This window comes from Misgurnus anguillicaudatus, chromosome 21, assembly GCF_027580225.2.
Source record: "Misgurnus anguillicaudatus chromosome 21, ASM2758022v2, whole genome shotgun sequence".
Classification (NCBI taxonomy): Eukaryota; Metazoa; Chordata; class Actinopteri; order Cypriniformes; family Cobitidae; genus Misgurnus; species Misgurnus anguillicaudatus.
The window spans coordinates 21295269-21320796 of record NC_073357.2 but is presented as its reverse complement, the minus strand read 5'-3'; the positions used below and the strand labels follow the sequence as shown (position 1 = coordinate 21320796).

Sequence of the window (25528 nt, the reverse complement as noted above, 5' to 3'; positions counted from 1 at the left end):
GGCGTCAAGTATAACCCCAGCAATGACAGTTGCAAATTAAGTGTTTGATTAATGCCATTAATGTTTCTTTTTATAAGTGTATACCACTAGTCATATATGAATATATCATGGCAAAGATGAATGCATATTTATACATTGATTGAATAGATTTATAGCATTTTGAAAAAAACTTGTCATGGATTTATTGCATTTTGTGGAAAAAATAATTCGCTTTTATAATAAATCTTTGAAAATCAAGTTATGGATTTGATTTTTTTATGTTTTTATAACCTAAAGATGCAATGTGAAAGTTTGTAACAAAAAATAGTGGTTTTCATCTTGTCACTTTCTTGGTATAGAAAACACGTTTTTACCGAAATTTGTCAAAATGGATTTATTGCGTTTTGGAACCAAACTCTTCAAATACACAGAGTAATGAGGGAGCTTAACAGGTACAGGTGAAAGTAAAGTAATTAGGACAAACGATAACAGGTGAAGTTAATACAAGACGACATGTGACAATTGAGTGTTTAATATTATATTATTGAGAATTATTTTTATCTGATTTCAGAATGACAGACAAAGATTAATCAATTTTTTGTCAAAAGATCAGGAAAGCATCTCATTTTAAATGGTATTTTTAACAGTGTAAACTTCAAAAAGTACTTTACAGTCTACAGAGAAAAGCGTCCACCTTTCCTGAATACGAAAGGTACCATTTTTGTTTTCTGCAACATTGATCTCACTCAGAATACTGTACTGTAATCTGTTTATAACACTTTAATGAAATGTATACAGCTTGAATATTGAAAAAATATATACATTAAATTCTTGGTTTACTTGTATATTAAAATGTTTTGAAAAAATCTGGAAGATATGTGCAATGGAATTCATCATAAAGAGTTTGTGGCATATTATGTGTGTTTAACATCATGTGCAATAATAACGAAAACTGATAATGTGTCTGTAATGTTTTGTGGATAAGGCAGGCGGAGGCAGTGGATCCAAATGCCGATGACTTTAATAACAAATAATAACATAAACAATAAACAATAACAATAATATATAATAACATAAACAAAGTAATACAGAATAACACTGGGAGAATGAAACCAAAACAAACCAAACCTGTAAACGCTTAGGTTACTCACGTAACCCCGGTTCCCTGAAAACTCCCGGAAACTCTTGTTTACTCTGCGATTAAAGCCTATTGGTGAACGTCTGTAAAAATTACAGACCTATGGCGTTCGAGCCCGCGAAAGGGGCGGGACTATGCCCTATAATAGTCAGAAAAAGAGCGCCATAACTCACTTGCATTCGACTGAAGCGCTTAGCCGAATGAAGCTCGCTGCGTAGGCGTTTGTAGCACGGCCAACTTTGCAATGCTGGTTCCCGTTATTTCAGGGAACCGGGGTTACGTGAGTAACCTAAGCGTTCCCTTTCAATGCGGTTCACTTCGCATTGCGTCAGTTGCGAATACCAGCCGGCTGCGTTGCAGATATCAAGAATAGATACTCCTGTAAACCAAGCCCATGATGATGCTAACTTTGCGCAGAGTGGGCTCTAACATCATCAGGACATAGCTCATTCAGCGAGGCGTGAGCCAGTGCGATGGCTTCAACGATCCATCTAAATAGCCACTGTTAGTAAACGGCAGACTTAGTGAGTGATCTGTGAAGCTCACGAATGGCCAATCTGACTATAATATGCGGCAGAACGGTTCGTGTAACGTGGGATTATACAGATACCACAATAGTGTAAACCCAGGTGAGCCCTCGAGCGCACCGGGGATGCATATAAGTAATGATAGTGCACAGGTCGGTGAGCTTCCCAAGCGCGCTGTAAATGTGTATTGACAATAAATTGCATCATGAATGCATATAGATGAATCAGAGTGTTATAGTGCACAGGCCGGCAAGATCCTAGAGCGCGCCGTCATGTGTCCTGATAATAAATTGTGCGCACACAGGTGAACCCTTCAGTGCACCGTGAATGCGTATAGATAAATCATTGCACAGAACGCGCTGTGAATGTGTACAGATATGATTGATGAACGTAACGGTGGGTACCCAACGCACCGTGACCGTGAACACAGATGAACAACAACAGTGTGTATGTGTTCTGACAGGATAACACAGCTAACACAGATAACACAGCTAATCCACACATGGAGTAGGTTTAACCACGAGTGAGCATCACTTGTTAAGGGAGGTGATAACTTCAACGATCCATAAATAACCTGTGTTCTGTTGACAGGTGCGCTAGTGAGTGATCTGTGACGCAGACGAACAGCTGATCGTCTAATGTATGTCAGACGTATCTGTCATTCAGGACCTTGGACAGTTCCAGAGCGCTGCGCCTCGGGGACCATCCACATCTGAGAAGTGACAAGCTTGTGAATTAAATAGAATGGTCGGCCGTAAAAGCGTGGTTCACTGTTATCGCCGCCATATAGATATTAGCGTAGGGGGAGAGAGCCGCCGTGCACGAGCCTCTATAGTGAGGAGAAAAGTGTTCCACACCACAATTCACGAGGGTTTAGACTTTTCGCCGTCACCAGACAGGGATAGATCAGACTTTGCATAAGGACGCCTCGCGAAAGGGGTCCTAGCTGCTCGTGTCAACGTGTCATAAGGCATGTAGGTTGTGTCTCACAGATGCAATCTCTACATGCCCGTCGTAACGGGGGAATATGTCTGTACCTTGGTGGTTTAAGCACGAGATGCGTATCACTCTGATTGAACATAGCTTATAAAAGCGATGCAATGAGCCTATAAAGATGCCTGGCTCGGTGAATAATGAAATCACCGTAGTTTGCTCGACCGCATTATCACAAATAACACAGTCGAGAGTGCTGCAGTGCTAAAATCACCCCCTTAAATGGACTGTATGTACAGTACGAGGTGATTGATATGAGACAAACAGGCGTTCCACAAGCCAAAGGCTGATTGCCGTTGCAAGGCGTGTCCAACCCACAGCAGATGCCGGGCGAGCTCGTAACGAGCTACTGAAAGAGATCTCGTCGCCGACTGTGGGACTGAGTGTAAAGCAAAATATGTGTTCTGCGCTTTGAGAGATTGTGTGTGCATCATGTGTCATGCCAAAATAAGTGCCTGCTGCCTTGAACTTAAACTTGAAAAGAGACGCTCGTGTTTGCCAGATACTCGCATAATCTCATACGTAATCAGAGTTTACTATTAAGGGAGTGTCTTTTTCGGACTATTATAGGGACTATCCCGCCCCTTTCGCGGGCTCGAACGCCATAGGTCTGTAATTTTTACAGATGTTAACCAATAGACTTCAATTGCGGAGTAAACAGGAGTTTCCCCCATAGCGTCAGCAACTGACGAAACGCGAAGTGAACCGTATTGAAAGGGAACTACATACAAACAACGACTGATACAGGACAACTGAAACACTGGGGGCACGTTCAATCTCACACGCAAGACACTCCCTTAATAGTAAACTCTGATTACGTATGAGATTATGCGAGTATCTGGCAAACACGATCGTCTCTTTTCAAGTTTAAGTTCAAGGCAGCAGGCACTTATTTTGGCATGACACATGATGCACACACAATCTCTCAAAGCGCAGAACACATATTTTGAAATGACGAACCACACACATGACAAGCTACATACATGTTGTGACGAACTTCGCATCGTGCACTTCAAAAAAAGAAGTCACCAGCCGCCACTGGTATGTTAAAAGCACATTTTAGTTAATATTAATGGTCTCTCAAAAAAGCACAGATTTTGTGCTATTAGATGTTCTTAGTGATTAGTGGTTAGTGCCCATATTATGAAAAACTCACTTTTTCTGGGTTTTGGGGTGTTCATTTGTGTCTCTGATGCTCCCACATGCATACAAACTTGGAAAAAATCCATCCATGCTGTTTTGAGTGAGATACAGGTTTCTGAATGTCCTCTGCCTTGAGTCTCAGATTACATGGTTTCAAACTCAGCTCCGTTGTTACATAACTAACCGTTTTGTCACATTCAGTATGAATTTTCCCGCCCACCACCCCACTCGCAGGTCTCCACCCACCAGGAGCTAGAGAGAGCACAGAGAGAGCAGTCACTTGATACCCTGTGCTGTCATCATGTCTCACGGAAATAACAGCAATTTGGATATTATGGATTATACTCTTACCTACTTTTAAAAACAAAGTTTTAACGCGTGGTTATTGGAACCCGGAGTAATCTTATATACAGTGTGTTACCGAAATGTGATGTAAACAACAGACTATCACAGACTATAACAGACGGTCACTATGTATCTATATTTCACGGATTATACGCATTTGTGGACAAAAATGGTCATTGATTGTATTTTATTGGACTTTCATGGATCATTCACACATCTGAAACAGACTGGATTCGATTCGCGATCGTTGTATCAACAAAAAAGGTAAGAAGTCACATTATATTCTGCACGTTGTCATCTTCTGTCACAAAATACTACATTAGAGCATCTATATCTCAAAACAGAGAACATACATTGATGCTAATCCCGTAAATTATACATTTTAAATTTATAGTGATGTTAAAATTGTTTAAGTTAGGCTATACAGATATTTTTGCAGGCTAGATAGTTTGCAGCGTGGTTTCGAAAGTTAAAAAAAAATTTAACGGCTTTATTTTACAATTCTACAAGAACTAAGTAATAGTGCTTTGCCAAACTAAAAGTGTTTTGCCAAACTAACCGAGACCGGGCCTTACCGCCCCAGCTTTTCTGAAGAGGCTAACCCCCGAGCCTCTAATAACTGTACGGTCCGGACCTCCCGCTAGCTTCTAGCAATTAGCACGCGGCCCACAAGCAGTATACATCCCCCGCCGGGTCTTCATTTCTGTAATTTGCGAAAATAATGCTTTTGAAAATGTTTTATAACTGGATGGAATATGTTAGTATTGTCCAGGGAAAACGCGTTTATTGTTGAAACTCCTACATCACAATTTACTCTAGAATCATTGTGTGTCATGAGTTTCTTCTCCTGTAGTGTACTTATTAGTGATAATTTTCTGCTTGATTTGTCTGTTGGCAACATAAACCGTTAATAATAATAATATATAAAATAATAACACAGTATGGTCTGTACTGCTCACGATATCACTATGCACGTGCACATGACAGTAGTGGGGCGTGATAAAAAGGAGCAGCAGCTCATAAATATGTAATGACTAGCTCAAAACGGCACAATCTGAACTGCCCTGAAACAGAGGTTCCTAGAAATGGGTAACAATCTTTTCCTACAAGCTATCTCGAGCAAACAACTTTTGAAACATGCTTTATGGAACTCATACACCTATTTAACTTGTGGAAAAGCAGTCATAAGATGGGCACTTTAAGATTATCTTAAGAAGTACTAAAGATGAATATTTAGTATATTAAGTACAAAATTCAGCTCGCAAAATCACCTGGGATGGCATGTAGTGTCATGAAATCATTTAAGCACATGCTGATGGAATGATGTAGTTTAAAGCTCCCAATAATACAAATTCATTTGAGAAGAGGAAAAAGAACTGCAGCAGTAAAATAGCGTGCCTAGAAAGTGAATAGAAATGTAGCTCCTTGTGAAAAATACTGTAGTATAGTATACTGTAGTAAATGGACTACTACACTGTAAAAAATGTGCAGCATAACAACTTGGGTTTGCAAATCAATTCAACCTACTTTTTGAAAAAGCAACACAAAAATATATGTTGATTTGACAAAAATGCTGGTATCTTTTTACAGTGTTATGGTGTTTTTAAATGTACTATACTATCATACAGTAAACCTAAAGTAAGCACATATTTACCAAAACTATGAAAATACAAATGGGAATGTGCCAAAAACTAATTTAACCTGTGATTTTATGATTCGGTTACTTGAAATGTTGTGGTTAGAGAAAAGTATGTGCAATACACATACACACAGTTCTCTCTGCTGTGCATAATGACATCAAAATAACAAAATCATGTGGCGAGTTGCATTGTGTTCTACTAGTGCATTCTACGTGTACACCCCATCGTACATCAAAACCACAAAAAAAACAAAGCTTTTTACACCTCTTTGTAAAAGAGGTAAGAAAAACATTTCCTTATGTTCACTGCTGAGTGAGGCCAATTGTAGATGATAACAATGTCCTTACATTATAATACAGAATAAATAATAAAACTCTTGGAAAAAAGAATCAGCTCAACCAAAACCTTTAACTTGGAGTTGGTCTATTCTTAAAAGCTAAAATAATGTAAAAAAGTAAATCTCAAAATGCAGATTTAATATGTATAGTTAATACTATTGTGAATATTTCTGCTGGTCATGTGATGTTTTTCTCATCAGTGTAATCAATCTTTCAAATTATAAGCACACTGTAAAAAAATAAAAAGTTGTCTTAAAGCCCCCCACGTAAAACTGCACTTTTGAATGTGTTTCTAGCAGAAAATTAGTCACTAATGTGTGTGCAGAAAAATCCTGTTATTTTACAAATCTATCTATTCTGCTTTGTCTAATCTCCTTTAAACTGGACCAGTCACACAAAACAGGCTGTTGGGGATCACCTATGTGATGTCACATTGATACCCCCCACCCTTGACCGGTCACAGACTCTGCCTTATGTTCAATCTTCTGCCAGAGACACGTTTTGATTTAGTTCAAACACATGTGTAAGTGCTTTATCCAATACTTTGCATACAGGGAGGGGAACAGAAGCTTTCTCATTGCAGCCACAAATGGCTATGTTCAACATTGTATAATGAAAGATATGTGGTGTATTTTGAGCTGAAACTTTTCAGACACATTCTGGGGGTACCAGAGACTAATTTTATATTGCTGAAAACACCCAGGTTAGGGGCCCTTTAACTTAAGTTTTCAATATTGCAATATTGCTGCACTGCTTTTTTGAGTTTACTCAACTCTTGTGTGTTGTAGTTCACTCAATTTAGTAAGTAATGTCAACTTAAACCAACAAGCTGGATCAACTTAAACTGATTAGGCAATAAGCTAATTTCTAATTACTTAAATACTCTCAAATAAGATTACGACTATATAAACACCAACAAGCTGAATCAACTTAAACTGATTAGGCAATAAGCAAATTTCTAATGACTTAAATACTCTCAAATAAGATTACGACTATATAAACACCATTCCAGCATCTATCCATAAAGTTAATCCACACACAAGTTGGGTAAAGGGCAATTTAGTATATCCAATTCAACACCTTGAATGTTTGGGAGTAAACCCACAATGTCACAGAGAGAACATGCAAACTCCACACAGAAAGGTCTCCTGAACAAAGTCTTTGTCTGACTTAGCCTTTGCTTAAAACAGAGACCTTTTTGCTGTGAGGCAACAAAGATGCACACAGACCCACTGTGCCGCCCTCTACACTGAGCACACAGTTCTCAATCATGGTAACAATGAACAAACACCATTCTTTCAAAAAGAACTCTAAATCCAAAATATAACTAACATTAACAAAAAAGCCAGCAAACCTTAAAACAGTAATCTTTTTTTAATAAATATTAACCAAAGAAGTGAACATGTCACGATGCATGCTGGGAACTATTCAGACCAATTGTTTGTTCGGACTACTTAGTTTGGCAAGTTGGGTACACTATTTGAAGAAAAATTACATATCTAAGTCAAGTCAACAAAATAATATTTGTTAGCAGGGTGATTATCCTAATTTGATTCAGTAAACACATATAATAAATTGACCCCTTCAACAAAAAAATATTTGTTCAAGTTACTTTATTATCTTTGTTGAAAGAACATTTTGAAGTTGGATTTTTACAGTGATGTAAATAATAGGAAGGTCTTATTACAGCTTGTTGCCCTCCATTTCCAGACTTTCAGTTTGCATCACAAGATGCAGGTCTTAACCGATACCATTAACCTTCTACAGTGTTAAGTTTGTGGTCGACATGTGCATCTTTAAAAAGAATGGAAAGAGTCGGTCTTTGTGGTAGAAAGTTTCCAGGTGCATTTTCTGCTAAAAAAAGGAACAATATTCTAGTTAAACAGTACAATACTTGTTCTGACTTAGGCTACCACAGAGGTTTTCTGAAACCTCATACCACATAAGACCCACAATAAGAATCACAGAATAAAGTGGATTCCCACTTTATTATATATGGATTTGTATGAGGGCCTGAGGGTTAGTAAAATATTACTTAATTTTAGTAGAAGTATTTAAGTAGTGATTTCTCTATAACCTCAATACCACAAATTATGTAACATAATGCATTTTGAAGCAAAAAACGTCATTTACAATATTTCATATTACAAAAACAGTAGCATTATACTGGAAACACAGTCCTAGTCCTATCTGACAAAACCTTTAAAAGTTCACAAAAGGTTTAACCATGTATCTTTAAAAATGGGACATCTCACATTTACAAACAAATGGTGCCCTTACAGTCGACCAATAATCTAATAACAGTTAGTTCCAAATTAATGAGAGTTAGTTGACATGTTGTTTCAAAGTTATTTAAAGTTAGTAATGTCTAAAGTAGACTATCAAAATAAAGTGTACAAATTATATTTTTATATGTTTTTACATATACCATTTACCAATTGAATGGAACAACACATTTAGATTTTAATACTTCTATCCAATTAATGCATTAATCATTCAACAAGAAAAGCAGGGAATGTGTAGTATCAGTTTTGCGTTTGGTGACAAGACAGATTACACTGTATAAAATTTGCTGTAATTATGCAGCTGGTTGCCAGTAATTTACTGTAGAAGACTGAAAAGACTGAAGATGTTTCATGTTCATTTAACTTTGAACAAACTGTTGCCAGTAAATAACATAAATGTAAAATCTACAGTAAGTTACTGGCAGCTAGTTGCCAGTAAAACCCAGTAATACTGTAATTTCTACAGAAATATTTTACAGTGTAGCCAAGATGAAAGGATGTTGTTCTTTGTCGATAAAGCATGTACACCTTTTAGAAAGGATGTGTTCATTTTTTGTGTTAAGCTTTTAACACATTTTGTGCAATTTCAACACATTATTTGTAACTTTAACACATTATGTGTCATTTTGTGTTGATTTTGTGTTCAAATAAAACTCAAGTTGTGTTACAAGTAAGTTCAATAATAACACAGAGATGGGTACATTTTAGAACAACGCATTTAGTGTGTTATCCCAGAATCAACACTAATGTGTTGTTTTTAAAACATTCATTCTAAGAGTGTATGTGTTGAAACATAATCAGATGTTAATAAAATGTAACATTCTGTAATTTTGCCTCATATTTATCCTATAGATTTCTTGTCTTCACAGCAAACAGATACATTTTATCGTAACTGTCTCAATATTTATGGAGGACATTGTATATACATATGTATGAAGAGCTCAGATGAGAAGAACACTTTAACTGCCTTTGACATGTTTTATATATATAATACATACATATCTTTCTAAGGTCTTTTCTCTCTAACACTCTCTCTATGACACATGGTTGGTTCCAATGTCTATGAATAGCAGAATGTATAAGATCAAAGCAATGAAGCACAACCCACTCCTGCCATTACCTCTTTTATATGAATTCTTGTTAAGCATTTGAGGCAAAAAATGCATAGAGATTACATCGAACATGACTAGACTAATATACATATTATGTTTTGTGTTTAAACAGTGTAAGTATAAACTTTTTGTACTTGTATTTTACTGCATGCTATAACAAGACTTTATATAAGATCCTATATTGTAATATTGATTTTAATCTTTTTAGGTGCATTTTCTGGGAACATTTCGTTGCATTTGTCACAACCAGAGATATCAGTGAATGTTCAACCTGGAGACAACACAACTCTTAAATGCTATGCACCAAAGGATGGTCTCTTTAAAATATTCTGGTTCAAATTTCAAAATTCTTCCACTCCAGTTCTTGTAGCAATGGCTCAATCAGACAAAACTGAGATAATACTGGGAGAAACATTTCAGAATCCTTCAAAGTATAGACTGACATGGAACAACTACAGCTTTAATCTCTCAGTTCTTTACGTTGAAAAAACAGACTTCGCTGTATACTATTGTGGCACAATTTTGTACAATAAGATTTACTTTGGAAATGGAACAACACTGGTGTTTAAAGAGCATTTTAATGGTAAGTGGTAAATGAAACAAGAGATACCTTAAGATTAGAAGAGGTAGATTCAACGCACACTGAAATATTAAAAAATTATTAGTTTACAGATGGATATTACATATAACTAAAATATATTTGTTGTTGTTATTATAAAAGAAGTGTATTTACATTTACAGGAACAGAACGAACACAAGAAAAGGAAGACAAATGGAGTAAGTCCCCTGTAATTGTACAACCCAGTCTCACGGCAGTTCGTGACATAGTCACGTAATTTAATCTATTGATTCGTGTTCATGGACACGATTTCCCCCTTTTTTTCGTGCTAGTCAGAACGACTTTCAATCTAATGTATTTCAATAGGAAGTATTTTTCGTGCCTGCAGCACGTTTTTTTGTCCTATTATTTTTTCGTGTTTTCCAGCACAAATTTAATCTAATGTATTGCAATAGTATATACCCGGGAGCTGTATTGTTTTACTTTATTTGTCATTAATTTATTACACTTTAAGCGCTACTTTACTCAACATTTAATCAGGAGACGTTTATCCTTTTTTATTTGTTTAATATTCTGCATGATGATCGACATTGTAAACCATCGTCAGCAGTACATAATTGTTAATTTACGAGACTGCAGAGTTTTGCTACTGCAATCGTTTCCAAATGTTGCCGTTTTTTCTGAGAAATATTGATTTTTTTTTCGATCGGTTTCGTGTGTCAAATACAAGATTAAATACTACAGTACCCATGAGCCTTATCGACATCTACTATGGTGAAGGCACCAGCTAAAACTACATGTGGGCCCGCTGCAGATTACAATATTTTCTCAACACATGAACACTAACGTGTGCTTGATAGTTCAACAATACGATATTATGGCCATCAAATTTGATTGTTTCTACTTTGATTGTAAAAAAAGTCCGTTTCGGACGCCTGCATTTCCCAGAATCCTCTCTGCCTCCGTTGCTATGGAATCTGAGCCAGTCCTCTTTGCTATTGGGTAATTTCTTCTTCGGTACTCGTAATTGACTGGGATTCTCTCATTAAGCGTAAATCACTGTCCAGGTAAGTTTAAAGTTCACTATTTGTTTAAATGTTATAATTGACGCCTTTCTTTTGGCATTAGGCTGACATTGCCATACCCGTACGAAAATTAACCATGTTTTTGTGGTAAAAGTGTAGTAACCACGGTTTGTGTGTATCGATTATTTGCAAAATGGTTTTACTAAACCAAACATGGTTTAACTTTTTTTCAAATCCATGGTTATTTCTTAACTGTAGTAAAACAATGTTTAATTTTCGCAAGGGAAGTCTAACGTTTCGTGTTAGAGAAGTAAAGTCCCATTAAGAAGCTAACGTTAACCTAGTTTAAGTTCCCTGCTGAAAAGAACAGCAAGTCCAGCATAATTATGTTGTGTTTTGGTGCTGATTTGCTAGTGAACACCAGCTAAACCAGCATTAGCACCAGCTAAACCAGCATTTGCACCAGCATCCCATGCTGGTCATATCAGCATATGTTGTGTTTTGGTGCTGGTGTGCTGGTGACCACCAGCATAGACCAGCATAATTCCCATGCTGGTTTGATGCTGTTTTTTTCAGCAGGGTTATCAACATTAGGGTAACTTAACGTGGCCATTGCTTTATTGTGTGAGCTTAATATAGTCTAAAGTTTTAATATTTGTCTTATAATATTTGTAAGAAAATAGGAATCCCCACTATTGGGGTACACTATTTAAGCCTTATATTAGAGCTAATTTACATTACATAATAAACATTTTCTGTTCTCCCTGCAGATCCTGTCAATCGAATCACCTGTTACAACTTAGATTTAATGTTGCTTATTTTATAAACCCAAATGCAATTTTAAGACCAATCTATCCTCTCTTTCTTTATCATTTTCTGTCTATTTCTTGCAACCTATCTCTACATACTGCATCTGTTGTACCTGTCTGTCCAGCTGTGTGTTTGTCCTTCTGTCTTTGTCTGCTTTGCAATGGCCACCAGATATACCCCTCACAAACAGGATCCCCACTACCAAGTGGGGAGGCTCATGGCTCTTGAGCTGAACCATGACCACATTCTAGCTGAAGCCAAGGTTAGAGTTTTTATTTACCTGTTAGTTTATACTTAAACATAATGGATGTGGGACAACTTAAAATAAAAATGATAAATATGGAAAAGAGATGAGTGTTGAAGATTTCATACGGTATATTGTAATAGCAACTTATTTAGCAAGTAACATCCTATAATGTTCCGTGGCATTTTTAAATAAGGTAATGTATTTTGGAAAAGAGAGGTTTCATCCTCTGAGTTTCAGAGACTTGGAGAATCTATGCCAAGGCTCATTTAGGTTATTCAATACTTACACTATGCTGTGTTTCCTTTTAGTTGTTGCATGTCTTTCACGTCCCGTACCTTTATTAGTCTTACAAGAAATATTCACTTCAACACACAGAGAGCAGCTGTGGAGACGAAATGTTTATGCCCTAGAAGAGACCCTTCACAGACCTCTAAAAGGATCTTTGTTGGCTGGGGCAAGCCGAGGGGGAGGCAAGGAGGGTGACGCCAAGCCTCAGCTACAGGGTATATCTGAATTATTTCAGATTTGTAGGAAGTGAAATGTAATTTGTGGACCAAATCAAATTACGGAATAACATTGTAATTGTATTTGAGTATCAACAGTTTAAACCATTTCAATATGACAAAACACATAAAAAATAGAGTATAACACTTAAGTATACTATCATGTCAAGTACTTGGTAATGTCTTTACCAAATGCTTAACAGAAATACATCTGATTTCATAAACAGTTCTGTATATAAGTTGAAAAAGATCATGTATGTAGTGATAGCCTAACCTGTTCTGTGTACTGTTACAGGTGAATTTTACAGGGTTGAGTGCTTCCTGTCATCCAGTGTGGAGATTTCACCTAACTGTACCCTCAGCAAAACTAAATCCTCATGAGGAATTTGGTAAATCGCATTGATTAATTTGAGCTTAATATTATTTAGTCAATAATATTAAACTTGAATTACTTAAAGTATGCTTGCTAAGAATAAATGCACAGTGCCCTGCTTTATGGTTTAAGATGCATGTTTTTGGGATTTGAGAAACTTGGATAACCAGATAAAAACACATTTAAGAGTAAAGTAAATCTAGGACCTTCTTGCTGTGAGGTGATGGTGCTAAACATTGAGCCACTATGCAATCCTATACAAAAAAATCAAACCTAGAATCCAACTAAATCTTGAGTAGTTCGGTTTAGTGTATTATTTTTTTATGAGTTATTCATCTAAAATAATGTTAATTTCTTTTTCTTCCTAGGTGCAGAGAGTGGTTCTGTGGGGACCCTGAACCCTTTTACGTCACAAAAAACAGCCACTCCACAATAGGGAATGTGTAATTAATAGTTTTTTTAAAGGCATCCGTCCAACCAAATGCATCATGGATATTGCACTCAACACAAGGTATGTTCTCACAAAAGCCCTAATTTTGATGTTTATATGTGTCTGCAGCCAGTAACAGGTAATCTAAACTAGTGGTTTTCTTTCTTTTTGGCAGTGGGCAAGATGCCAGACCGCTGTTGTAAACGCACAAACGTAATAATGCTTTCAGGCAAACCAGTCATTTTAATTACCATCAATGGTAAAACCAATTCACAGTTTAGATTTCCATTTTAGATTTGATGTTTTTCACACTATGTTTTGATGTTTTCAATATTGTGGCATTGTGCTTACAATTGCAGTAGAGTCAAAGTGCATTGTATAGCACATCACAATCTGTTGCAAAGCAATTTGGTGAATTAGCAAATGATACTATTCGAGGAGTTAGGCAGAAGGAGTGCTATACTGGGATTATATAAACTTATAAGATGTCTGTTAAACATTCACAATGTGCAGAATGAATTAACTGTTATAAAATATAGTATGTGGTAAATGTTTTTTTATTTTTTTTCCAAGGGCGTTTTGACTTGCATCAGCCACTGTATGTCTGTTAAACATGCAAACAGCAAAGGACCCCAGACCTGAAAGACCTTCTGAGGAGTGGATATTGACCAGCTTCAATAATCACCACCACACTTTACATACTGGACCTCCTGATCTCCTTTCAAGAACTCAAGGTCATCTCTCCAAGATTCTCCAGACAAGCCTTCTCAAAGCTGCTGGAAAATTGCACGAAGTGTGGAAGAAGAGTAAGTCTAAATGTTATCATTTTATTCAAAACTCCATAAGCAGACAATATCACAATTACTATTTCATTCTATATATCTTCCAGTCTGGATATATCAACGGCGATGCACTGCAACGCAGCTTCTTGGAGTTTTCATACGCTTCATTTGAAGCAGACCAGCTCTGGTGTGGTGCTCCTTTCACCTGCCCAGCCTGAACGCTAGAATTGTTGGCTGCTTCAGCAGATGGAAACAGAAAGCTATATCGCTTTTGCTCAAACAGAAGGTGGTCTTTATTCCAGTATTTTTATTGGTTTATTTATTTACTTTAATTGATGGATTTCCTATTTTTCTTTCTTAGCTCTGGTGATCCTGTTTTTGTGGCTGAAGACATTGCGGTGTCTAGATTTGTCAACACCATACAAAAAGCACTGAAAATGCAAGTTTTAATCATAACTTGACAAAATAGTTCTTGTTCGGAGTTGATTTCTACTTTTGCCTACCAAGTACTCCTAAATCAAATTAGGATAAATGCCATATACTGTATTGTATGACACCATCACTTTAATTTGATTTGTTGTGTGTTTCATAGACTGTGGCTTGCAAATATTGGCCATTTGAAGAAAGTTGCTAGTGTCCTTCCTGATCTTCAGGAGCTGGGCCCGGTTGCATAAAGCACCTTAAGTTTTTCCCTTAAAGGAGCATTTCACCCATGGAAACATTAATCTTTATTAAAAGTGGATAATATTTGTAGTCGAAATGTAACATAAATTTAGAATTTGGTGCCTATTTATGCATGCATTGGTCTCCAACAAGGTTGCCTTGTGAATTGTCAAAGCACACTCTACTAGCCTTAATTTTATTTTATTTATTAAACAGGACTATTTATTTATTACATATTTTTATATTAGCTTGGCTTCTTTTATGTACGTTAACATTTTAAACTATTATAAAACATTAACAAATAAAATAAAATAAAAATCAAGTAAAACCAAAAAAGTTTTTAGTAGACTATTTTAAAAAAAGTGGCCCTGCAGAATTGTTTTATCCATTGTGGTAGCCCTTGCTCACAAAAAGGTTGGGGACCCATGCTTTAAGGCAGGGGTCAACAATCCTGCTCCCGATGGGTCGGTGTCTCTGCAGAGTTTAGCCCCAACCCTAATCAAACACACCTGAAGGGCTGGAGCTAAACTCTGCAAAGACACTAGCCCTCCAGGAGCAAGACTGGTGACCCTTCCTTTAAGGCATATATTTTACTTATCTTCAAACCGCTTGCTTTTGCTTATATTTGGTGATGTAATGATTCTAGCAGAAAGTGTTCTAGCAGTGGTAGAGCTCAAACTAGATCATTAGGACCCACAGCTCTGCATATTTTGTATGTTTTCCTTAACTGACACACCCAGAACTCCCTTAATGAGCTGATGATCTAAATCAGTTTAGGGAGACATGCAAAATGTGCATAGGAGTGGATCACCTGGGTTTCAGATCATCAGCTCTGAGATTATGGAGAGATCCATAAACAGAAATTGGTTTGTCAGTTAAGGTAGACCTAGAAATTATGCAGAGCCGTGGGTCACCTGGGACAAGATTGAAAACCACTGGTTAAGGCAGACAACATAGATCTTGGATGTCATTATCCAAATAAGGTAATAATTCAGGCCATGTCAAATAGTTTCTTTTCAAAGGGTTCTGTGAAGCTATGCATGCAAATTCATGTCCAAGAAATTATGAGAATTGAAACTTTGTCACATGACTAAACATATTGAAGAACTCAAACTAATTTGGGCACTATTTCTACATAAAATAACTAAATAAAAAAGAAGCTTTGTGTTTATTTGTGTATATAATAGGCCTTCGAAGTGCTCTCTGAAACTAGGCCAGGGACAGCTTGAATCAGTGAAAAAATTTTTTTTTTATCATAGAGCTATACCAAATGCATCTTTGGAAAGGTCTTGACCTGGGGAGTAACATATGTGAGTGTAAAGATTCTACATGGCTCATGCTTTCTAAATTCTGACCCTTAAACCTTAACATTTTACCATTGTTGAAAGCTTATAATCCAGCAACAAGAATGTTTACAGATGTGAGACCAATAGTTATACACAGTTCTGGACCTCACTTATCACATGAGTAGTCACTAATGGATACCATCCAAAAGTGCAGTACAAATAGCCCATAAGCAATTTTCACCCATTTAACAATTATACTTTTAAAATCTGACAACACTAATGTTTTCCCCACGCCCTAAAACCCCTAGGAGTACCATCAGTTTTATATTACCACTTTCTAATTATGTTGAATATACCAATGTATTTAAAGACTACAATTCCCAGCAGAGACACGCCCTTGAACTTTTTACTAAGCATGCAAATCGGTGTCCATATTTGAAGTTCTTCAGACTTGAATTAGGGTTAGGGCTATAAAATGTATTTATACTATGCGTTTCAATAACCTACTACAGGTAAAACATACATTATACTATATAGCGAGGACGTCAGTTTATTCGTGATATTGTAGAGCGTTCAGCCTTCTCCAATGTGCTTATAAACTACAACATCCAGAGTAACGCGCCATAGAGCTTCGTACAAAGCGTACAAATCAGCCATAATACTTGTAGTTCTTCCGGTTTTCAGAGCGTGAATATGGTTATACGGATTTACTATTAATAAATCATCGATATTTTAGTTTAAACAGCCGAAACATAAATTATTATTTTGTATTTACATGTTCAGGTTGAAAAACACGCAGTATGTCAGTTCATTCGGGGTAGTTTAGCTACTCTAGAACTGAATTCAAGGTCAATGTCGGCGGGTGTTACTGTAGCTACACTTCAAATAGCGATATTATATTAAACATTAAATACTTTCAAAAGGTATGTCTACTCTCCAGACAAAGACTTTCAGTTCACAATAGTTGTTAACTAGTGACAAAAACGGTTTAATGCTAGTATATAATAGTGATCCAGATAAGTGGCCTATATTTATAAGTATTATCTCTAATTGGCATTTCAAAACCATCCACTTAAAACAACCTAAGGCAAAGTTATTTGTTCTACTTTTTCATAACCATGTCACCGTCATATTGTGTTTGGAATTAATATGATGTATGGAATAGTGAAAACAAAAAGGATTATCTTTTGCAATATTTGTGGTTCTTCACAAAGATACAGGTAAAAGAGACCAAACGCTTATTGATTGCTTAATTATTCACTAGAAGCTTAAAGAGTGATCAAACAAATGCATAAGTGAGATGCACAACAAATTTAAATGATGCAGCCTTTGGCACATTGACCACATGTAGGTGCAGAGAAATGCATGATATATAAAGGAATCCTCAATTGGAGTCTAAACACTGGTGGTGGTGGTGATGGTGATGAAGAGGTGAATAGCAATGCTCAAGCTCCTGGTGAACACGCACTGGAAGGATACCTAGGAGCTTAAAGCAATGAGGACTGTCTGCAGATGGAAATGGGGTGAAAGAGAGTTGCATCGCTTTACCCTGAAATGACAACTGACTACAGCAGAGAGTTACATAAGATGAGAGTAAGATATGATTGGTTTAGGAAGTAACAACATAGAATAGCATAGTGCAGGTCTATTCAAATCTTACCCTGGAGGGCCAGAGCACTGCAGATTTTAGCTCCAACCCTGATCAAACACACCTGAGCAAGCTAATCAAGGTCTTCATGATCACTAGACAATCACAGGTGGTTAAGTTTGATTAGGGTTGGAGCTAAACTATGCAGTGCTCAGGTGAGGTGGCCTTTCTGTGTGGAGTTTACATGTTCTCCCTGTGTCAGCATGAATTTACTCCGGTTTCCTCCCAAAGGCCAAAAACATGCTAGTTAGGCAAATTGGAAATGTCAAATTGTCCCTCTCACCATGAAAATAGCCATAGATGCTGGAATGGCGTAAAGAATAAAGAAACTCCATGCGTCACATTTCTTGAATTTCTTGAACATTTCCACCTTTTACCACTACAGAAGCACAATACGACTTCAAATGCAGCACAGAAAAATGTAATAAATAGTCAGAAAGCAAAATGGAATTTTAGTGTAATACAATTTTTATTTAATTATTTTAATTAATTTGGAGAGAATCCGTTGGCTGCCAGGGATGGGTCCAAATCTCATCACTAAAACAGAAGAGAAAGTGTGGAGCACAAATTATAACATGTCTTTTATAAATATAAGTTTCTTTTTTTGTCATTTGTGAAACAGTTCAGATAAGAAAATTATTGTAGCCAAATAAAAAAACAAACAAAGTTTGTGAATAAATAAATAAATAATGCATGCATTAATTGATAAAGCAAGCAAACAGAAGATTACATACCATACTGGACAGGGCTCCCAGTCCACCAAAATGTCTGCTTTGCCCTATTAAGGAAACAACAAAACAAAAAAAGCAAACACATGAATTTCATTTTTAGCATGATGTTTAGATTATGTTTGGCTATAGGCATTAAGTTTATGTAACACAGTGGGTCACTGTTGATATTTACAGCATCTGATCATGGATTTTTCTGTTCCTTCTTAGCCTGTAATTCAAAAAGACTAAACACAGAAAGTATCTACATAACAATTATGATATCAATGTTATTTATTACCCACAAGGAAGTATTTAAATCCTATATTAGACTCTGCATATGGTCTACACTATGCATTTCTTTTATGACTGTCTAACCTTTGTGACTGTTGTTCCTCTGTTATCCCATTCAAAGTACATTTCATAGTATTTTTAATATTCAAATTATCCCAATATATTGAAATCTTAAAAAGTAGCCTAGTCACAAGCCTGTAGTAAGCACATCTAATCATTCAATTGTGTCTTTATGAAACAAGAAAAACTATGACCATATTTAACACCTACAGCTACAAGTATAAGTGTAATAATTGACTCCGGTCCTTTGAATTATTTGAAAATAATGTACACCTGCGGTGTTATACTTCACTTTGCATCATGCCACATTACCACCTTGAATGTGCATTGTTTTTGAATATTCAACTGCCCGTCATCAATTATTCCTAACGTAAAAAAAACATAGGAATAGTAATTTTGCACTTAAGATTTTTTTGCATTTACAAATGACAATCCACATTGTGTGTTTTTTGATGTCTTGATGACACATGACAAAGACACCTATTTTAATGTCAGAAAACCCTATAACATGACATGTTTGAGTTCATTTTCGCAACTTGATTTCATGCGTCCTGCAATGTGACCATTTCACATGCACACAATGCAATGTTGATGCTGAAAATATATCAGCCTTAACCTGAATAAAGCTCTATGGGAAAACACTGGACAACAGGTAGCGTTAAGGTAACCCATATGTTAAATACTTGAAACCCAGATATAAATGGCAACTCTTAAAATCTGTCTTAATTACCTTGGCCCTTCGTAGTGCTCGCCTGCTCCTGCTGTCCTTCCATAGTGTTCGCTGCCTCCACATGTCCCTCTGTAGTGCTCGCCTGCTCCACCATGTTTGTCATCTCTTCCAGTTGTTTGGATTCTCCAGTGGGTCACAGGGTGTGAGGTGCAGTGTAACCAGCTGATCAAAATGCCACTGGAATCCTGGGTCCAACCTGTGCAGGTTAAATCATATGATGTTTTAAAACATAAGACTTTAAAGGGATAGTTGACCAAAAAATGAAAATTCTGTTATAATTTTTGATCCTCATGTTGTTCTAAACCTTTATGAATTGTATTTCTTCTGTTAAACACACTTTGTGTTCATTAGAAAAAAGAATCCATTTAACCATGTGATTGGGCTGTGCCTCTTAAGTGTTTGAATCATATGGTCTAATTTTTCCAAACCAGATTTATTGGCACTTTAGATTAGAGCTGAGGTAATGATAGACTACTGGATGTATTAGATATGTGCAAATCTATATTTGATTGATTCTATAGGACCATAACAAATACAATATATCTTTTGATCAGGAAAAAACAGAGTGCTTATATATTATCAATTCAAAGAATAACACCAAGTGTGATGTTTGTTTAAAGAAAAATGTATGCTTATGCTTTCAAGTTAGCAGCAGCGTAAGTGTATGATGTCTCAAGCCAACATTTGATGGTTTCCTTTTTTGTGTTATTTCTGCTAATGGTCCATCTGCATTGTAAGCTCTACATTTCATATACAACAAGAGTATAATGAGATTCATTTTCATATGATTCAGTAACTGAGTGACATACAAAAGGACTTTACAAATTTCAATTGATGTGTGTCCCTACAAACAATTGTTTAAGTCAGTGTGCCTAAACATTAAAAATTATGTTGTATGTGGGCTGAAAACAAATAAAATATGGCTTCTACAAAAAAAAAACATTCCAAACATAATAATTCCTAAGTTAACATAGTATGTATTCAGGTATATGCTTGAACCAAGTTAACTATGGGTACCAAATCCCATCCGCTTGTTTGTCTGACATCACACAGCACCGCTTCCGGGTCCAAAAGCTCTATCAGATGCTGAGGAAACAAAAATACTGATATACAATCACAATTCTAACCTCTCTCTCTATGTGGACATCCCAGATGATCGTTCAGTCATTACAAGGGTAGTGCTGTGAGCCTGGAGAATGTAGTGCACAGTGTGAGTTTATAAAAGCTTAGCTTAAATGCATGAAATCAATAAACTACAATGTTGTAAATGTCTGTTTAGATTTCACTCAAAATCAGTGAAGGCGTGGACCTGGAAACGGTATTCCTTACGTCACAAATTACCAAGTGGATTGTAGGCCAGTGTGCTGCAAGCTATAAATAGAAATGGACTTAAAAGTATCCCATGCACAACTATCTTAACTGTCTTAATTAATATTCATGATATATCGATCAATCACATAATCATAGTAGTTTGCTATCAAAATAAATGCCATAATTCTTCATCCCCAAATCTTGTGCAAATGCTTTCAAACCTCACAATACTATGCAGGTAAAAGCAGTGGACTGTAGAAATTGTTTGAGTCAGTTGTCTTATAAGTTGTTGTTTGCCAAATCTTACAGAATGGTTTGATGGAGTGCTGTTTGACTGTGTCTAAGGTTAGATAAATATTGAAATACTTCAAATGTTTCGAAAAGATCCAGTGTTGTGCTAACAAACTTTGTGGTTATTTAAAAACAAAAACCTCTCCCAACATTTTACTGTCAATGAGTTTAGGTGTTGATGACTGAATTTCAGTTTTATGGAGTGAGCTATCTTTTCAAAGGGAACATTTCACAAGACTTGGCGTCCCCACAGTATGTATGTAAAGTTTTAGCTTAAAGGGATACTTCACCGATTTAGCATTCAGCTTTGTATCTGTAGAAACCCGGCAGTATTACTGAATGACCATGTTTCCCTCCCTCATTTCCCCCTGAGAGGAGAGATATCTGCATTTTGGTTCTGCAAAAAAGTCCTCCGATGATGTAATATGACGATTTTTGCATCATCGGAGGACTTTTTTGCAGAACCAAAATGCAGATATCTCTCCTCTCAGGGGGAAATGATGGATGGAAACATGGTCATTCAGTAATACTGCCGGGTTTCTACAGATACAAAGCTGAATGCTAAATCGGTGAAGTATCCCTTTAAAATAGCATATAGATAATTTATTATAACATGTTAAAATAGCCACTTTGTAGGAGTGGAATCTTTTGACATCACAAGGGGAGCCAATGACCTATTTTTTCCACATGCTTGCAGAAAATGGTTTCCGTTACCGTGTTTTTTTTTTTTTTTTTCATTTTCTAGGTTGATAGTAGCACGGGGGACCCAATTATAGCACTTATACATGGAAAAAGTCAGATTTTCATGATATGTCCCCTTTAAGATTTTAAAATTGATCAAATCGTTTGCCTACTCAACACAAGCTGTGAACTGTGACTTTACAAATACAGTGCATGCATCTCACCTTCACAAAGGTATTCATAAAAGGAACCGATCTTCTGAAGGTAGTCCTGGGCATAGGCGATAATCTCTCACACTTAATATTTTGCTTCTTGGTCTCTTTTTCACGAAGCAGAACTGGCTTGTATCCAGTAGCATGGAGTTTTTCAAGCTGCAATGACAACATTGTGTATTTACTGAATGGAATATTGGTTAATGTCATTCAGGATATTTTTACTTCATGGTGAGCTTAGCTTTTGTATAACCAAGTATGTGAAAACAGGAAAGAGTAATACATTAAAAGAAAACAGCAAAAACATAAATGACATCATAAGGTTATAATAGAACTTTCTGTAACGTTAGTAGGTTTGGCTGGTAACTATGGTAACTATTGTGCAATTGGACAGTGACAATCTACTGTATAGATTTATTCAAAATAAAGTCCAAACGTTAATCATTAAATGGGTTGCTTTGGATGAACTACAGAATCTACAATAGTAGTATGAATGCAGTCTATTTTGATAATTGTCATTCAGAGAATTCCCAAGTGTCACTTATATTTTGTTGTGGTAGATAATTTAGGACTGTGATGTGTTAAAGTGAAAATGTGTTTACTGAAGAGAATTGCCACAAAAAAATATATATATTAAAAGAGATATACAAGAATATGTAAGAAATTCTACTTACTAGGGCTGCACGATAAATCGCACATGATTGTCATGCGCATCTCGTCAGTAAAGCCGGTTCTTTGATTAGTAGTACACCAACATCACCTGCTTTGAGATGGAGCAGCATTTACTACACAAAGCCATAGTTACCTGACAACCGGGGCAATTTCGCATTAATTATCGCCTGCGATATGTATGTGATATGTTCCAGCTTGTCAGTGAACTATGGCTTTGTGTAGTAAACAATGGCTCTTAAAAGTGCCTTTGGGTTTATAAAATAAGCAACGTTAAATCTAAGTTGTAACAGGTGATTCGATTGACAGGATCTGCAGGGAGAACAGAAAATGTTTATTATGTAATGTAAATTAGCTCTAATATAAGGCTTAAATAGTGTACCCCAATAGTGGGGATTCCTATTTTCTTACAAATATTATAAGACAAATATTTAAACTTTAGACTTTATTAAGCTCACACAATAAAGCAATGACCACGTTAAGTAACCCTACTGTTGATAACCCTGCTGAAAAAAACAGCATCAAACCAGCATGGGAATTATGCTGGTCTATGCTGGTGGTCACCAGCATACCAGCACCAAAACACAATATATGCTGATATGACCAGCACGGGATGCTGGTGCTAATGCTGGTTTAGCTGGTGCTAATGCTGGTTTAGCTGGTGTTCACTAGCAAATCAGCACCAAATCACAACATATGCTGGACTTGCTGTTTTTTTCAGCAGGGAACTTAAACTAGGTTAACGTTAGCTTCTTAATGGGACTTTAATTCTCTAACACGAAACGTTAGACTTCCCTTGCGAAAATTAAACATTGTTTTACTACAGTTAAGAAATAACCATGGATTTGAAAAAAAGTTAAACCATGTTTGGTTTAGTAAAACCATTTTGCAAATAATCGATACTCACAAACCGTGGTTACTACACTTTTACCACAAAAACATGGTTAATTTTCGTACGGGTATGGCAATGTCAGCCTAATACCAAAAGAAAGGCGTCAATTATAACATTTAAACAAATAGTGAACTTTAAACTTACCTGGACAGTGATTTACGCTTAATGAGAGAATCCCAGTCAATTACGAGTACCGAAGAAGAAATTACCCAATAGCAAAGAGGACTGGCTCAGATTCCATAGCAACAGATGCAGAGAGGATTCTGGGAAATGCAGGCGTCCGAAACGGACTTTTTTACAATCAAAGTAGAAACAATCAAATTTGATGGCCATAACATCGTATTGTTGAACTATCAAGCACACGTTAGTGTTCATGTGTTGAGAAAATATTGTAATCTGCAGCGGGCCCACATGTAGTTTTAGCTGGTGCCTTCACCACAGTAGATGTCGATAAGGCTCATGGGTACTGTAGTATTTAATCTTGTATTTGACACACGAAACCGATCGAAAAAAATCAATATTTCTCAGAAAAAACGGCAACATTTGGAAACGATTGCAGTAGCAAAACTCTGCAGTCTTGTATATTAACAATTATGTACTGCTGACGATGGTTTACAATGGCGATCATCATGCAGAATATTAAACAAATAAAAAAGGATAAACGTCTCCTGATTAAATGTTGAGTAAAGTAGCGCTTAAAGTGTAATAAATTAATGACAAATAAAGTAAAACAATACAGCTCCCGGGTATATACTATTGCAATACATTAGATTAAATTCGTGCTGGAAAACACGAAAAAAATAATAGGACAAAAAAACGTGGTGCAGGCACGAAAAATACTTCCTATTGAAATACATTAGATTGAAAGTCGTTCTGACTAGCACGAAAAAAAGGGGGAAATCGTGTCCATGAACACGAATCAATAGATTAAATTACGTGACTATGTCACGAACTGCCGTGAGACTGGGTTGAATTGTAAGACATATCAAAAAGACTGGTAAAACTTTGCGTGATCTTAAAACAAACAAAATGTGTTGTGGTGTGTTGATGTCTAAGTTCGTCTGAATAATTTAAAAAACAGACTGTTATCTTACCATAATCTATATTTTATCTCAACAGGGGAACATATTTTTTTCTATGCCGTGCTGATATTGGTAACAATAACTGTGGTGTCAATACTTCTTAACATTATCCTGTTTTACATCTCAAGGACATACAAAACAGGTAAAATCTTTCTGTCTGTTGGTATTTTCCAACAATACAGAATCTTTATTTTTCTTTATTTTACTTTATCTTTTTTAATTTTTAGGCATGTCAAATGGAACAACTCAAGCAAGTCAAAAAGTAAGTGTAGTACTTACCCAATATCTTATGATTATATTTGCTTACAGTCAAATGCCTTAAGCCACCTTTTTGCTTTAAAATGAACTGAGATGTCAAAACTCTCCATAATCCATAATTTTAAGATATCAGAATCATCAGATTTTTGAGAAAAGTCAGATATTCTGAACAATTTCTTTAAAAATCATTTTCAGCAAAAAAACAGAGGAACTGGATTATGCAGCAATAACATTTCCTCACAATCAACGCAAAACCAAACAAAAACTGAGAGAAAACCAAGACACTTGGGTAACATATGAACCTGTAAGACACCAAGAGAGTTAGCGGTTATGTCATTATCATTTAAAGTTATTACCAAGCCTTTCACTTTCAATTCTATGTGTTTATTATGTTTTACATGGTGGTTTTGTAATTAGAAAAAACAGATGTTCAAGTTTACATTTAAATGTCAAATTATGTATTTTAATTTCCTTCATAGCACCTTGCACTGTTGCAAAGCAGCTGTTCATAATAT

The 25528-nt window shown here is 36.1% G+C and overlaps 4 long non-coding RNA genes across 7 annotated transcripts; 2 read left to right on the top strand and 2 right to left on the bottom strand.

The window, feature by feature from the left end:
• Nucleotides 1-4039: 4039 nt before the first annotated feature.
• LOC141353318 (uncharacterized) lies at nucleotides 4040-24945 on the top strand. The gene is made up of 4 exons (XR_012360355.1): nucleotides 4040-4389; nucleotides 9709-10083; nucleotides 10242-10277; nucleotides 24793-24945. It is a non-coding gene; the product is annotated as an uncharacterized lncRNA (long non-coding RNA).
• On the top strand, nucleotides 13503-14926 carry LOC129437774 (uncharacterized). Of its 4 annotated transcripts, none has more exons than XR_012360353.1 (5): nucleotides 13503-13528; nucleotides 14021-14253; nucleotides 14337-14515; nucleotides 14591-14668; nucleotides 14822-14926. It is a non-coding gene; the product is annotated as an uncharacterized lncRNA (long non-coding RNA). The 4 variants fall into 4 exon arrangements; XR_012360354.1 differs by lacking the exon at nucleotides 13503-13528 and adding an exon at nucleotides 13607-13706; XR_012360352.1 differs by lacking the exon at nucleotides 13503-13528 and adding an exon at nucleotides 13641-13782 and having other exon boundaries at nucleotides 13889-14253.
• LOC141353341 (uncharacterized) lies at nucleotides 18274-18918 on the bottom strand. The gene is made up of 2 exons (XR_012360410.1): nucleotides 18561-18918; nucleotides 18274-18363 (listed from the first exon to the last, which is right to left on the bottom strand). It is a non-coding gene; the product is annotated as an uncharacterized lncRNA (long non-coding RNA).
• LOC141353317 (uncharacterized) lies at nucleotides 19622-24643 on the bottom strand. Its single transcript, XR_012360350.1, has 4 exons — nucleotides 22787-24643; nucleotides 22125-22271; nucleotides 20745-20806; nucleotides 19622-19813 (listed from the first exon to the last, which is right to left on the bottom strand). It is a non-coding gene; the product is annotated as an uncharacterized lncRNA (long non-coding RNA).
• Nucleotides 24946-25528: the final 583 nt, after the last annotated feature.